Source organism: Coturnix japonica, chromosome 4 (assembly GCF_001577835.2).
Source record: "Coturnix japonica isolate 7356 chromosome 4, Coturnix japonica 2.1, whole genome shotgun sequence".
Taxonomy (NCBI): Eukaryota; Metazoa; Chordata; class Aves; order Galliformes; family Phasianidae; genus Coturnix; species Coturnix japonica.
In genome coordinates, this window is record NC_029519.1 from 45,731,265 (window position 1) to 45,745,449 (window position 14,185).

A 14,185-nucleotide genomic window follows, 5' to 3' on the forward strand; every position below is an offset into this window, starting at 1 on the left:
GAGAAAGCCTGACATTTCAGCCTGGCATTTTATTTTGGAGTGCTTCATCACCAGCCTTTGGTCCTGGTAAAACACCCTCAACCTGGCAGTACTCATTTGCAAATGCTGTGTCACCGCTCCCTTCTATCACTGCACTGTAATGACCCCCCATGGAGCCAGATCCTAGGTGTTAAAATCACACTGTCCATCTGTGAGCAAAGGCCCAGAGGGCTCAGCATGTATCATCGCATGTGTTAATCTCGATTAGACTGATCAGCAAAATGATCCAAGTTGCACTCCTGAGCACCAGGCATAGCAGCAGATACAGCTGTTAGCGCTTGCAGCCCACTCACTACTTACCAAGTATTTAGGTGTTTCTTTGCATCACACCAGGAGAGCATTAAAGGGAACAAATGAAATAGCTTTGAAGAGATTTATGAAGATACTCTAATGTAGAGAGTGGAGCACAGGAGAAAGTGCAAAGGCTAATTTGATTACATTGTTAGACCTGTATAAATTTAATAACAGACTCACTTCCACATTTCTCATCATAAGCTATTTGTATTCACTAACAGCAAAAGCTCAGCACCTCATGCTCTTGAATCCATCTTCCCAACCTACCTCTGTTAGGGAGTGCAGCGTTACCGCTCCTGTACAGATAGATAGAAGCAGAAGAGACGTTAAAGATGCAGATAAAGATTGCTGAATTGATTACTGCTCTTCTAGATCAAGGACAACATCCTTACAATATTAATGAAATGATCTTTTTCTTGTATCAATAAGAATCAGCAGATCTGAAGAGGAACTGGCTTATCTCCTCGAGACACTCGGTCAGGAGCTTTAGTAGTCACTGCACACACTTGGGCAAGTGACTTGGATATTCTTGCAGGCACTAGAGTGCTTTGTGATAACCTAGCTCTTGAATAACTTACTCAAGGTCATACAGAAGGTGTGTGACAGACCTGAACTGAGCTCAAAAGCCATTAAAGCATCCATTTGCTCTTCATTCTCACTTTTCCTTTTCCAGCATGTCATTTTGGATCAGGATCTATGCTAGCAGGTATAGACATTACTAGAGTTCAAGGGTTCACATTCAGCACTTCACTCATTAAATGAACATTTGTTCAAGGTACAAACACAATAATGGATATAATGATGAAAATCACTGTATTAATGTATCATTTAATAGTGAAGTACATTAATCTCCTGCATACAGTGCTGTCCAGAACTCTGTTTCTTCCTGAACTGTATTTCGTAAGGTCAATGCCACCTTCTTTAATCTCTAAGGGTAATCTGGATGGCTACTCTGAATTTCTTTGATCATGGGCAGACCAGTTTTTTTAACTCAAGCTACTGCCCTGTATTCCACACTAAGGCCAACTGCATCTATCCTTTGATCATCTGGGGAAAGCAAATCCATTTCATCATGCACCACTCCTCCAAGCAGAGCTGTTTGATACTCACTTCTCTATTTCAACCTACCCCTAATGATTTCTCAAATAAATCACATCATTGTCAGTCACTTCATATCTCAAATATTTGCAAATGCTCAGCAATTTCAGCTGCCAACACATTCATTTAAGTTCTTATGAGATGGCATCTGGATCACAGCTATAGTCTTTGAGTCCCTTCCATCAGCTAATTGCAACTGTTTTCAAAGCACAGGAACATATTTATTTCCTCTCATTTCTATGCGGTGTTCGAGTTGGGCCATTAATAAGCCTTGAGTTCCAAACTCAGAAATATCTCACTTGCAAAACTCTAGCATCTCCTCATGGAGAAGTCCTTCAGCAAGTGTAAATATATTTAATTTACATGTGCATTTTTTAATAGTTTTAGATAACACAGGGACAAGGTGGGACTGGTCCCAGTCATCCGTGACAAACTGTCTTGAGGAATTCTGGCAGAAATAATGACATAGTGCATGTGTATGCATTGGCATTCAACTTTAAGAATGAAAAAGGGAAAATCTGAAAGCTGTAAACAAAATCTATTACTAAACAGCTTATCTGTGTTCAATCTGGGAGGGAAAAAAGCAAAAAGCCCTAAGCCTTTTACACACAGCCACCCAGCTTGAGGGTCCCATTGCAATAAAGAGGCAAGCCTTCCAGCCAGCATTTTGTTTACAGCTAGAAAAATCTTCTTCATTAATGAAGGTGCTGAACAGAATCAGTCTCAGTACTGATCCTCCAGGAACAGCTCAACAAAACTTTGTGCTGCTGATGTCTGCATCTGGGGACTGGACATTCAGCCAGCTTTTAATCCACCTCACTGTCAACTCACAAAGCTGATACTTGTAACAGCTTCTCAGGAGGATCTAATGGGAATGAGTACCAAGAGTCTCACTGAAAATCTGAGTAGACAGCATCCATTGCTCTCTCCTTTTATACCCAGCCAGTCATTTCATTCTAAGTTTATCAGGCTGGTCAAGCACAATCTCCCATCGGTGAGTCCATGCTGACTATTCCTGATGACCATCATGTACCTGGAAGCATGCCCAGGATTAATTAATTGCTCAGTCACTTTTCCAGGGATCAAGATGAAGCTAACCAGCCTGCAGTTTCCTAGATTCCCATCTTGTAGATATGACTGACAGAGTAACATACACATACACTTCCCTCCAGTTCTTGGGCATTGCTGATCACCGTCATCATTCAAAGACAGAGCAGCCTCAGCAAACATGGATGCATCCTATTGGGGCCCATGAACTTAAATGCAAATTCAATTATCTTAACTATTTCCTGACCTGATCCTCTCGTACCAAGGGCACTTCCTCCTTGCTCTACACTTCCACTCAGTCTCTAGGGCCTGGGATTCCTGAAGTCCATTCTTACTAATAAAGAGTGAGCCCGGAAAGGCACTCAGTACCTCAGCCTTCCCTCTGTCCTGTGTCACCAAATGCCCTGACTCATTCAGCTGCAGGTCCACATTTTCCTCTGGTCTTCCTCTTGTCACCCATTTCCTTCAGAAAATCCTTTTAATGTTTGACATCCTTTGCAAGACCCAATTCCAGCTGGACTTCTGCTTCCTAACCTCAACCCTGAGTCAGTTTCTCTGCATTTCTTCCAGTTCTCTCTGAAGTATTGCCCAGTGTACTGGACAGTACTGCAGTATAAACACCATCAGCATCATGAGATGGCTATAAATAAGAATTGGCTTCTCATTACAAATTATTTCTCCTTTTATAGCTTCTTCTTTTTATTCTCTCAACTTCATTCCCTTTTCTGCCGCTTCTGAGATCATCTGAGCTTTAGCACCTTTGCTTTAATCCCAGTTCATCCTCTTGTAGATTCTACCTTCCCACATGCAAACTCCCAGACACTTCTGGCTCCTGTTTTCTGTCTTTAATTCTGCCCACAGCTAAACAGAAGAGTAGGTGATTACAATTCCATTCAGTTAGGAGTTGAAAGACATGGGGCACATGCAGAGAAAGCAGAAAAAGGAGTGGCAATCAGATTACAGCTGTAGCCTAGAGCAGAATATTTCATAATGTGAACTCGTAATGGGTCTCTGGTCCAGGGCACAAAATAGACATTTTACCCAGAGCGCAATAGTCACCCAAAGACATTAACTTCAGGAAATACTAAGCCTGTTATAAACATTTAAACTTTAATAAAACCATTACATATGCACTGATTGCATAGCTCCTTTATACAGCAAAACTACATACAGCAGCAAATAATGAAAAGAGCAGGCTGAACAGAAGTCATTATCAAGCCATTTACATGAAGTCTTACTGAATGCTCATCCTTACTACAGCTTCTGGTCAATGCATTATTGCAGTTCAGAGCCTAGTCACTGAACAAGAACCATCACAAGATGTATCCCATCTTAGCAATGCACCATACAATGATGGTAAGCCTAGTTAAATCAAACAGCATTCACACACTCTCACTTCATATTTCACAGTACCTAAGCCCCTTAAATATCAAACATTTTTTTTGCAGGTCTGCAGTGTTTATGCACATACTTATAACCACTTCAACACAAACAAGCAAGTTCACTTGTCATATTTATAGCAACAAATATGACTCTTCCCCACATAGTAATGAAATACTAAAAAACGCATTTACAAGGGAGGGAAGAATCATATCAGGAGATACAAATCTACTTCTGTCTTGCTGGCAATCACTTAGCCAGCTCATCAGGAATTTGCATGTTTGTTCTTTCTCCCTCAAATAAGATGCAATTATTCTGCTGCAAGCTCTGTGTTTCAAGGGAAGCACAGAATTCACCATCCCTTCTTTCTCAAGAAGTCCCCTAAGCAAAAAGGGATCAAAAATAAGATAAGCAGGGCTCATCTCAGAGATGTAGATCAGCATCCACAAGATACATAGTATTATCACCTGGCCAGGAAAACTATCTGCACCAAGGATAAGCATTTTAGTAAGTACTGTGATAATCACCCAGAGTATGCTTTGTTGGTGGTAGATACTGTGAAGCTATTTCCTCCACACCAAGCTCTTTATTTCATTTACAAGAACCTTGGGCCTACTAACATTCCTCACAGTTGCCACTGCTGGATCTGGACACCTGCAAATCAGGTAGCTCCTCTGGGTCTGAGCCCCTAATCTGGAAGAAGGGAACATCTTCACATCCATGGAGAAGAGGCCACTGCCAGTCTGCCCACACCTCCAGGAAAGCAGAATGTGCTCAATTTTTATATCAGCAACTTTCTCAGTATTTTTTTCCTCCCACTGGAGGCAGAGAAACATACTGAGTAGGAAAGAAATCCTAATTTTCACAGGAGAGCAGCAACAGCCATGAAATCTCACTTGGGCATGGTGCAACACAGGAGTAAAGGCTCCTACTTCCTAGTCCATATTTATGAAGTAATGTAGATCCCTCCAGTCTGCAACTGACTTCTTTTTTTTTTCTAGCACGAATCCAAGACCTCATATGAACTTTTAAAGCCAAAAAGTCTCAACACTTCCCAGTAAAACTAAAAAGCAAACTTCTACCACTGCTTTCTTTCCCATCTCTCTTCTTCAAGGAAATCTGACAGTGACATACACCGCATACACTAGGCATTCCAAGCAAGTATGTTTATGATAGACATGAATGAAGGAGCATGAGGAAACTTTATGGTACTAGCTCACTATATACTTATTAAAATTCAACTAAGTTTTCTTGCATAAATCTGTTATTTCATTGGCCTGGCTTAAAAAAAAAATCTAGACTGTGTGATACTGCCACTGATTAGCTCTCATCTCATCCATTGAGAAGAAAAGTTTAACTCTAAATGTATACCTACCTCTTCATACAGGTCTCCAGATGGACTGGAGAATGATCTTTTCTGATGTCCATATCCATCTATTACATTTGGGCCTTAACTTTCCTGCTAGCCAGTCAATTCTGTCTGTCAAATTTTGTTCACACAAAAAATTCATCTTTTATTTATATAGCAGCCCATTGTTCTGATCACCTTCACGCATTTTCAAACTTTTCATTAAGAAAAGGTCAGTTTGCTCAACCAGTGAGCAGGGATGGACACTACAGAGAGACTGAAAGCCATTTAGAAATCTGTTCTTGAATAGACTCAAGCATTCAATTTCTAGAGATCCAGTTCCAGGAGAAGGTCTGAGCCTCTTACTCTGCTCCCAGTTTGCAAAACACCTCCTTTCAGAAGAGAGCTTTATCACTCCTTCTCCAGCACCATGCAAGTTCTAGGGTAAGGGCAATATGCAGCAGAACAGATGCTGCAGCAGGAGTGTGTTTACATGAAGCTGCTGACAGCAGATGCCAGCTTGTAAAATTAGCCAATAAAAATACCAGCATCACTGTTTACAATTACTCTGAGCAAGATGGGCTGCCAGCAAACTGGAAATCACATTGCACTGGCATGCCAGATTAGAGATGCAGCATTTGGCAAAGGATCATAATTTTTAGGCTGTAAGTGGGGAAACTCATTCAAGTAGAAGAGAGGCAACCAAGAACTGCCCAACAGTCTCAGTCCTGCTTGTTTTACCTTCCAAAAGAATTCTGTTTAGTGTTGAAACATAGGGCAACTGAAACAATAAAGAACCAAAAGCCTCTAACTAAAAAACTATTAGGTATCTAAATTCTACTGTCCTGACTATGGGAAATCACAGCCTGATCCTCTGATTAATCAGCTGAGGCAAGTGTCAGGTCAGCTGTGGGAGCACAGGTGAGAGTAATTTAGCTGTGCTCCCAGAAGGGGTGGAGCTCAACTCCACCTCCTCTATGACCTCATTTAAGGGCTGACCACCACTGAGGCAGCATCTCTTGGAGACTGCTTCCCAGTGGAGACTATTTCAGTTTTCCAGTCAAGATATTGATGTTGGTGAGTTTTCCTTTGCTAATAACCTTTGAATATCTACCATCATCTTTGTTGATGTCTTTACATTAGCTACCCTTACACCTGACAAAGCTAGAAATTGAACAACTTGTTTTCATAGAGCAGGAAGCTGCTACTCAAAGTATCTCCATTACTTTTTCCAATCAGAAATGTAATTAAGTTTTATTTTAATGCAAGTTGCTGTTTACAGCTTACCTATAGTGATAGAAGGATGTTCAGAAAGACTCTTCCAGAAGGTCAGGAGAGCACTGAAATTCTGCCTCATTAATTATAATTAGAAAATCTGAACCACTCAGAGTATTACTGGTAGCAGTATGTAAACTAAAGAAATGTTAATACCACATGCAGTTAAACAGAACTGAAAACCTTTAAGAAAAATAGATCAAAATTTTATTTTTAAACATAACTCCAATTATAGTCAGAGCAACAACCTTACATTGTGCCAGCTAAGCAAAGTTTAGAAGTCTATTTGCCTGTTCCTTTCTTTATTTCCCTTTGTTAGGAAATATCAGCCCTTATTAAAACATCTTAATTAACAACTTCTATAGCATTCTGAACTAGGAAAAACAAAAACCAACAAGAAATAGAAAATAAAATGTTAAAAAAACTGATAAAACTCAAAGAATATAAAGTTGCCATGTGGAAGCGTTCCTGCCATTTTGTCTGTTAGCATAGTAAGAGGGGGTTGTGCTCCCAGGGAGTTATTATGAGCATCAGGAAGATAAGGATGCTTTATTCATTAAATGGAGTGGTTATTCTGGTGTTTAGTTTTGTTTTTGTTGTTTGTTTTTTGGTAAGTGAGATTGCTGCTGTTTAGCTTCTTGTGAGGGACTAAGGTGTAGTGAGCTACAAGCCTTTAAAACCTCTGAGTTGTGACTGTTTCATTATTGGGGTATAGGTTTTGAGGTGTTTAAAAACTTTTATAGGTCATCTTCACTTGATAAACTCTTCAGTTTCTTTTCTTGTAAGCAACATTTTGTGGGCTTTTTTCTTAAGCAGTTGCTGTATAGGAGTAGGCTGGAGCTATTCAGGTGTGCTGGTGAACACTGGTTTTCAGTTACATATATGTTTAATGTTAGATAACAAAGACAGGGTTTCTAGGCTTTAGGATGTAGAGGAAGCTTTTCTTCAATGTGGTAATAAATAACCTCTTCTGTTTTCTCTCTGAAATAATTTAGTCACCCTTTCTTTGTGTTCCTCTTCTACTTCCATATTTCATATGAATAGTGATTTTCTTCCTATAAGATGCTTTTCCTAGGGAGTAAAAAGCCTGATTGTTTCAGCTGAGTTAGTTAAGCTTTGCCTGCTACGTACAGGTGAAAACACTCTGTGTGATTCAGTGCACCATACTCAGCTGTGTATGCATTGATCTGGTTTTGCTTCTCTGCTGAAGTATATGCTGAACTTAATATTGTGGCTAATTTTGCTAGTGTGCCTGAAGAAGTTTCAGGTGTATGAAACTAGGCATATGCAAGAAACTATGGGAAAATGTCTTGGTCCTACAATAGGAAGTTGTATGTGCTTGTACATAATATGCTGAATGGGTTATTTAAGTCCTTAATGGTCTTATGTTAACTGTCCCTCTCCTGGTTAAGATTCTTGTGTATTAAACAAGGACTGCCAAACAGATTTCATATATGGTCTTTACTAAATAAAAATGCAAATAGCTTCTCTTACAATTGCACAGTACCAAACATCTTTATTCATGCTACTAGTATGCTTTTAGAAGTCTGTTAATAGCATTTAACTCTTTCACTTCACTTTGTTCTATTAATCTGCATATCTTGGGTTTACAGTCTAGAATGCATATGGTGATATTTGGTTTTGTGAAACTTACAGAAATTGATACCCTACTCTTTCTATGCAGCATAAGAGACTTTCTTACTGGACTCCTGTATGGGAAACTGTTGATCACAGCCTGAATCTCTGATTAACCACCTGAGGCAATCAATGAGTCAGCTGTGAGAGCACAGATGAAGGTAATTCAGCTGTGTTCCCAGAAGGAGTGGAGCTTGGTTCCACCTCTCCTATATCTTATTTAAGGGCTGACCACCACTAAAGCAGGATTTCTTTCTGGAGATTGTTCCTGTGTGGAGTTTTGTAGTGAGCCTTGGCATCAGTGAGCACCCATCCTTACTGCAGGTCTCAACATTGGTGAGCGTTTGTTATTTATCTTCTTTTCTATATAACCTCTGGTTATCTGTCAACTTTACACTTGTACAATTGCAACTGTACAGCTCCCTAAGGGCTTTTGCCATGTTAACAGTGAGTGTAAGGTGCCCTTCTTGTTCCATCAGTTGTATACTACTAGGGGAGAGGCAAGGGCTATATACGTGGGAAGAATGGAACAGCCCAGCCTGAGGAGCCCAGGCAGCCATCCCTGCCTTTCAGTTTTTGAGTGTTTGTGATGCCTCATCAGGAAAGTTCTTTGGCAAAATCCAGGGTATGCAAAGTTGGTTGCTTATCTCTCCATTGCTATAATAGGATATATGGTAGTACTGCAGTAGCGGTGGACTTGCTTCCCCAACTTTGTTAGTGTTCAGTGGAGAAGATGGGTGCAGGAAATATCCTTAAGGCCCTTCTGGAAAGCAACTGCTTTACTGCTAAGTTTAGAGTATAAGTTATCCGAATGGAAAATTGTGGAATACTTGCAAAAAGCTGTAGTATGGATGCATACCTGAAAGCAATATGTAAGATCTGCACAGGTGATTTTTGGCACCTTTAACCTGTGTAATGTGCAGTATGTATGGGAATCTTTGCTAGAAGTGCTTGTTCCCCTTGGTAGGTTTAACTTGATGTAATTCCTGACTTCATCCTTGACAATTTCACTTTTCTTTCTGGTGATATTTCCATGGTTTTTATTTCAAAAGGACTATTTCACATTCTAATTTATAGAAGTTACTGTAGTGGAAAAAGTAATTGATGGGTTACTTTTCCTTCAACATACAGCTGCCATGGCCAGTTGATTTTGAGGGCTTTTCTGTTTTGTATGTTTTCTTCCACATGCTTGTGCTGTATCTGATAGTAAATGTGGATTAACAGCAGATGTTACTAAAAATCAACTTCTGGTAGCAAGCTGTTAAGACTGGACTTGTATTTTAAGTAAGAAATACGGATCATAGAGTTGGCTTATGATATGCCAGACATGGCAAAGACTCTGGAAAATGGCTCATGGCTTATGAGTATAAAGTCTGAGGCTTGTTGCAGATCACCACCAACTCTTCCCTTCTACTTAGAGCTGGGCATATTAAAGCCATTAGAAAAGAGCATGACTCTTGTCTCTTTAGATGACTAGTAAAAAAAATCAGGTAATACTTGTCAAGTAAACTATGCATTATGTAGATGGGGATGATAAGGGTTTTTTTTTTTAGCCAAAGTTCTGATTCTTATTTTAATGCCTGTCTGGCTCTACCTGCCAACATTATGTTTAACTGTCCACTGGGGACCAGAGTAGTATGAGGGCAACTCAGACGAGATCAGGTAGTTGTTTTGGTGCATGTGAATATATATGACAGAGGTGTTCCCACTTTCTGGAAGTGTGATTGTTATGTGGCTGTTTCTTGGTTCTTTGCTTTACAGGTGAGAAAAATATAAGTTGTCTTCATGGTGTTTATGCTGTACTGGGTCCTTCATAAAATAATTACTTGCAAGTATTTCTTCCTGTTAAGCTTCTGATTTCCTCTTGTTTTCATAGCATTTTGCAGTCTAGCCTCAGGGCAAAATATTCATTAAGCTGCATTTCAGATAGTATGAATGCTCATGGGTTTTCCTCAAACTATTCTCCATTTTGAGAAACACTGCAGAGCTAGTGGTAACTGCACAGCATGCTTCTCGGTGAAGTAAGAAGCTGTTGGCCTTGGTTGAAGAGGTTTGCCTGAGGAAGATGTTGCTTTGGCAGCCCATTGGACTAACATTCTTAATCCAGTTGTTCACTGGTTGATCAAAACATCCATTCTCTGAAATGGAAATGCTTGAAGTAAAACATTTGACTTAACCAGAAGTTAAGATGTATCCCCAGACAAGCTTAAAATCTCTTGTTTTCAGTCTGTAGGATTTTTTTTTTTAATTGATGTTTCAAGCCTAACCTGCAATAACAAATGTGGACCATAAACATACTGTTGTCAGTAGATCAAGACTTACCCAAGTTCAGGAACTGAGTTCTTTAGATTACATAGCAGGCTGCTTTGAAGATGGGAGATATCCAGTCTTCCATACTGATGTTTTTGCACTTCTAATCTCTTGTAGAAGAGACTAGAACTTAAGTTTTTCATTTATCTGAGCTATTTGAACAAGAGGTAACTTCTGTCTAGTGATTAATGCATAAGATAGCTTATACATGTCCTGAAAACAACATGTGGCTAAATACTCAATGCGAACTTAACGGCATTTGAATGAGGCCCCATCAATACCACTCAAGGGTTGCTGACTTCCTGCAGTGTACAGAAGAATAAGTTGCAGCTCAGAGCTGAAGTTTAGCTAATCTCATTAATGGACTGCAAAATAGCATGAGAAAGTTGACTTAGTAAGTCAAAGGCAAATAATTAAATTAATATAAACAGGGGTTCTTGATGCCACAAAGTAGAAGTTGACTGAAGATGGAGATAGAGAAGATAGAATTATTTCATATATTTCACTTGGTTATGCTGTCTGGTATTCCTGACCTATCTATACATATATCTGGAGAACAGTTATAGATTTTTCAAAATGTTTGCTGTGTACAGTTAAGGCTCGAAAAGGAGTCCAATGTAGTGCCTTCTTGAATTATACTTGTTCTTCTGAAATCTTCAGCAAGAGTTTAGCTGCCAGTTTCTTTTCTGATGTATCTTGTTTGCTGCTTGGAGCAACGAAGGACTTGCTTCTTCTTGTGAGGTTTTTTAACATGGAAAGTTAGTAACTTTTCTTGCTATTACAAAGCATGGGCTTAAAATGGACAACTTATTGTCTGTGCAGTATTAATGTAGTAAATTCTAATGGCTGTGTCAAATGTATTGGCACTTGAATCAAAGGCTTGACATTTATTTAGTGAATTGACTTGATGGATGGTAACTGGTGATACATGTGGAGTTGACCTGTGTGGTGATAGGGAAGGAGTGTAAATTCAAAGTGCTCCTGTTTTGGAGATGCTGAGCTCTTGGTCTTGTGAACATACAGTAGCACCTTTGTCTTCCTATGGCTCATAGTATGTTCTGTGACTCCACTTTATTTGATTTTGATGTATGTGCCATGAATTAAGATGTTGAATTTTTGACAATGGTTCTCTTGGTTATGTGGATGAGGGGATAGAGATGGTGTGCTCTTAATATTCAATCCTGTGCTCTCTTTTGCAGAGCGGCAGTAGCCTGCAAACAGATACTGCATATAGTGAAAAATAGCTAGAGACTCCAAAGTGAAATGGAAATGAACATTCTGTCTTGCTATGCAGTTCATACAAACTTTGGACATAGGTGATTTAAGGTGCAGGGATCTAGCCCTTGGTGGAGCACTATGGGAAGCAGTTAAACCTTGATGTGAGAAGCTGCTTTGTGGGTTGACAAGGATAAATGGCTTGTACAGCGCAGGCAAGCTTCCAGTAGCCTGGTGGCTGCCACAGTCTGGTGTGCAAGTGCAACTGCAGGACAGAATTGTTAAAATGAAATGCTTCCTATGCTCTTCCTCTTAAAGATAGATGCTACTCCTTGAAATCTTACTGACCTATCAGATGTTGGATGCTGTACATAGGTAGAACAAAATGCATTGAATTCCTTGTTAGCTGTGAATACACAACCCAGCAGCACTGCTGGTTTTACTCCAAGACAACAGGGTTCTGAAACTTGAGAAAGCTTGTGTTGTATTAGTAACAATCTTGTGCCTTGTCTTACACATATTGGAGATATCGATAATATGATAGAACAGACTGTGACCCTCTCAATTTGAATGGAATTCTCACAAAATCAGGTTCTAGCCAGGGGCTTGTAGTAGTGTTCTTAGCAGTAATGTATATTTATCCATGATCATGCTGTGTAGAGGAAGATTGTGCCCAATATATAATTTCCTTCAAATGTATGACTATATCATCATCAGCTGGTAATGTGGGTTTTTAATTGTAGGCAGAGAGAAATCTTGCCTACTCGTCTCCCTACTAGTTTCCTTTGTCTGCTGAAAATGGATCTTGACATATCTGCTTCATTGGAAAATACTACTGAACTGACAGTTGAAGAAATACAGGTAGATGTGAAAGTTACATGCCTCAGGCAAATGATAGCTTAATTTGCTCTTTCATGAGTGAATAGGTCTGTCTTGCAGGAATGTATATTTATCTACTATCTTTGGTAGTAGATTGAGGCAAGATAATTCATCTTCATTCATTAAATCAATGTGAGAATATATTCAGAATAGGCTGGCATGTCATCTGTTGTACTCAGGGTGGTTTGACTCATAGTGGAATAATGTTGATCATAGTACAGCTGGGCTCTGATGTTAATGCATGCAACTTATCTCAGTGAATTTAGCAATTTGTCACATAAGTGGTAAAATAGAGACCTGTGTCAAAGGCACACCACAGAAATTTTGCATCCTTGTGAAGCTTATGCTTCCACCTACCTGTGGAGACTGACATCAGAACAATTGTGAACAACAACCCAGCACCTGGAGCTGAGGTGTTTTCCCAAAGCTTTTACCTCCTAGGCAAGTATGTGGAAGCCTGAGCTTTACCAGAAGGCTGAGCACAAAAATGTTTTGTCCTCTACAGAGGGATTTTAGGGAAGCCTACACCTTTGGACCCAATTGTGCAGCTCCTAAAGAGGGTAAATAATCCTTTAAGTACTTAAATCTGTTTTTCTATGATAAGCTACAGTTCATTGACTGCTGAAAGTTGGAAGCAAAGGTCACAAGGTGATGTCTGAATGATCTTTGCAGTATGGTGACTTTTCTTTCCAAGGCTTTGGCTTAAAAAGAAGTTGTGTTTTCAGGCATGAGATGGGCCTACTTGAGGCTTAGGGATAGGTAAATGGCATCTTTGTACAGAACAAGATGCATCTCCTACAGGATTCACAGCAATGTTGAAACTGCCTGAAATGTCTTGCAGAACCGGACTCAAATGTTCCATCTGCTTCTGTGTGTTCCATTTTACTGGGGGTGCCAGGTAACTGTATTGGCTGAAATCATGTGAAGTAATTCCTGGACAGTTTGAGGTTTTATCACTTGTGGTGTTTTTTTTTCTATAGAATGGTAGAAAATGACCATAACTCATCCTCTGGCAGTGTGGGTTGATATCTTTGAGTAAATGTAAGTTGTCAGTCATGTTGTCCTATTCTTGATTTCATAGAATATCCTGAGCTGAAAGAAAGGAACACACAAGGGTTACTGAGATCACCTAGGATCTCTTGGGTCCTATTGAGAAGACATAGGTGCTTTTTGAGCAACATCAGAAGCTGGAAGTAGTAGGGAAGGAAGCCAAATACCTGGGGAAATGTGCTTTGCTTTTCCGAGAGGACTGCAGTTAAGGCTGCCTGGCAGCTTTCATTTGTCCAATTTTGTATATGAAGAATCAACAGGTGTCTAAATACTAGCTGACTTTTTTTTTTTTTGCCACAAGCCCCTACTTTTGTTATGATATGGAATGAACTTTCTCTGTGGCTCTGTCAAGGGAAGACAGCTGCAAGGACCTTTGCTTCAGTGGCCTGAATACAGATTACTCACTTGACATATGTCTGTTGGAGACATGACTTTCAGAAGTGATGAGTTTTCAAAGCTGAGGCTGAAGTCAATAGGAGCTCTCTTAATTAGACTATATCATAATATGTATACACAGTGCTTGCTTTTGTGATTCTATACATCTTGCTAGTTTTCTGAAAGCACACCAGATGGCCTCAATTGCATTATTTTGATGTGTGGCTTTTGGTCAAGCTG